A 2996-nucleotide genomic window follows, 5' to 3' on the forward strand; every position below is an offset into this window, starting at 1 on the left:
TGTTGGGGAATGTGCAGTTATTTATCTTAGTGAGCTTTATAACTCTGATATGAGACAATCCTGCAGCACTCCACAACGTGCACGTGTGAATAAGTAAACAAAGAGGCTAATGAAAAAAAAATTAGTCTGCTAACAATGAAATCACATTAGTTGGAGCTCTGAATAGTGATCTGTAGTATCAGTAATTACTTCAGATCTTGGATATCTTTTCTCTTGAAGCAGTAGCAGACATGAAAGTCACCTGAACATGGTCAAAGTATGTCAAAGGTCCTTGGGCTTTTCATGGTAGGTCCTGGCATAATGAGGTCCCTGTGAGTGGAGCAGTGATGTGTTTTGCTGGACCTGACCTCAGTCAGGTAGAACAGTCCTTTACAGCAACAGAATAATCTCTATAAACCTTGTTTTGGTTTACAAGTAGTTCCAGCAATATCCCATTACAAAGTTAGGAACCTCAGCCTGTACAATGCAGGTCTGCATCAGGCTGTTGTATTAGCAAGCTCCTTAATTTTGGTACCAGTTGTTTAATGTTAAAGCTCTAATGTGTTTTCTAGCTCAGTGTCAGGAACCTCTTTCACAGGAATATTGCACGCTGACTGTCAGCCTGTGGATTACCATGTTTAAAAAGCAGTAACTGGATTTTAGAGTTGTTTTTCTTCCATTCCTCTCTCTACCAGTTTTATCTGTGTTTTGAGGGTTGAAGCAGAAATAAATTTTTCTGTGTATTTAACTGGAAAAGTATACTGAAATTCATGTACAGCAACATATGCCAAGTATACAGCTGCTTTCAAAGACATAACTGATAACCTTTGTGATACACACCTGTTTTGTTAAGATTTAAAGTTTTTCATCAGCATATCACAAATACCATTTAGTAGGTAATTTAAATTGTTTCAGCTTTATACCCAAATTGTTTGGCTAAGCAAAGTCCAGCATTTTTTCTCCTAGAAAATCATATTCCTGCATTGTTTATCTGAATTGTGCTGTGTCTGTGATGAAAGCAGATCAAGAACCTTATATACTTGCCATGGCAACCCCTGTATCACATGACACACACGCTAGTTCAGCCTAAGAGCTTCATGGCTTATTAAGCAGACAGGCGCAAACCCAGACACACACCATTTTGCCATGTGACTGCTCTAGTGCTGGCAGCTTTTTGAAAGGGAAACTGTATTTGAGCATCATAGTATTTTCATTGGCATCATCATGCCCCAGCTCCTTCCCCTCCTTTTAAATTCTGTGTTGAATTTTTTTTTAAATGAAGGTTGACAAGACTCTGCTTATAGACATTTTCTTTTGTTTGTCTTCCATTGGAAAAAATGTGTGCTAAGATAAAATAGTGGGGGTGTTCTTTTTTTTAAATTAGAAATTAAGGGCTCTTTGCAGTTCAGTGAACAACATGCTGCTTTTTTTTTTTTTTTTTGGACACATTTTCCACTCTCACCCCCTGTGGGCTAGATTTCAGGGGAGTAAATGAAGATAGAGCAAAAACCCCTGGTCTATTCCAGTATGGACAAAGAATTCCCAAAACTTTTGCCTGACAACACCTTTGCTCCCTGCTGCTTAACATACTTCATCTTAGGCCTGATGATGATGACAATGATCTCTGATCCCTCACCTAGCAAAATGTTACCTGATACAAATTTATCCTAATTTTTCTTAAAAGAAGTTACATGTGGCACTTGCTTAGCAAATGAAGGGAATGAGTGGTGGTGGGCAAAAAGAAGTGAAGCAGTGGGGCTGGAGTTAAGCACCTATGTCTGTCTGCACCTTAGTGTCCCCAAAGGAAAGGAGAACAGCACAGATGGAGTGTAGACCCCATTCCAAAGCTAAAGGGCAGGTGCAGCATAAGCTGCTGCTGGTGTCACCTCAGCTGTCCACTGGCCCTGTTTTCAAGGAGGAACACACTTGTATACTCAGAGAGGTGCTGTTGGAAAACTGATTCTTTACTAAACCAGCACACAACAGAAAGAGATTTGTCTCCTATTCAGTTTGACTTTTCTCTATCCAATACCTGACTGAAGAGACATGTTTTTTCTTTCTCATCTATTTGGAATCTGACATTGTTGTGGCAAGCAATTCATTTGGGTCCAGATACATCACCAGCTACCTGACCAAAATGGAGATCAATACTCTGCACAGTAGCAAAACATTGTGAAAAGACTGTTAGTCTTAATTAGTAATGGTTGCTCCCTTCCCCCCAAAAAACCCAGAACATATCCTAACTTACTTAGTCTACTATGTCTGCTGTGCAGATGCTATTTCCCAAGAGTTATAGAGAGGCCAATTCTCAAGTCCAGATGATGAAATTAATAACTTCTGTGATTTCTGTTGTTGCTTTTGGACTTAAGAAAAATCTCTTTTCAATTTCTGGTTCCAGACTGTCAGATTTCCCAAGTAATCTGTCAGGGTGTAAATTCTTAGAGCTATTCAGTGAGACACCGCTGGTTCCTTGTGTTCTGATTCACGTGAGTTTATTGGTGGGTTCCTGTTTTGAAGATGGTTGATTATAAGGGAGTGATAACCTGCTTTGGGAATTAATTGAGAGAAGTACCTACGCATAAATTGAGCATTAAACAGAGAAGCAGTACTATCTTTAACAGGCACATGAATAAGAAAGGTGCTTTCTTCTGAAGACTGTCCATGCATCTCTGAGTGGTTGTACAAGGGTTCTAATGCAAAATCAGTGTTTGAGTAAGGAGATCTTTTAAGATGATATGTAATGAAAAGTCTTTTGGCAGTATAAGGTATTTTAGGTTTTTTAGGTGATTTTTCCATCACCTTTAACTACTTTGTTATTAATACCTAATCTGGTATAATTAGGAGGAAGGAGAACTTAGAGGTAATTTCTTTCCTAGGAAGGCTCTGAACAAAGGCCCCGTCCACACTACTGAAATGTAGTGAAAATTTTTACAGCCACTCGTAACATTCTCCTACCACCGCTTAGTCCTAGGTCTGCAGAAGCAAAATAGTGGCACCAGTATTTCCCCTTTTGTGGG

General features: G+C 39.3%; 1 protein-coding gene across 1 annotated transcript in view; it reads left to right on the forward strand.

Moving 5' to 3' along the window:
- NYAP2 (neuronal tyrosine-phosphorylated phosphoinositide-3-kinase adaptor 2) overlaps positions 1–2996 on the forward strand; it is a 122338-nt gene that overhangs the window by 9407 nt on the left and 109935 nt on the right. The window lies entirely within an intron of this gene.

The sequence above is a fragment of the Chaetura pelagica genome, unplaced genomic scaffold (assembly GCF_000747805.2).
Source record: "Chaetura pelagica isolate M959 unplaced genomic scaffold, ChaPel_1.0 scaffold207, whole genome shotgun sequence".
In the NCBI taxonomy this organism is placed as follows: Eukaryota; Metazoa; Chordata; class Aves; order Apodiformes; family Apodidae; genus Chaetura; species Chaetura pelagica.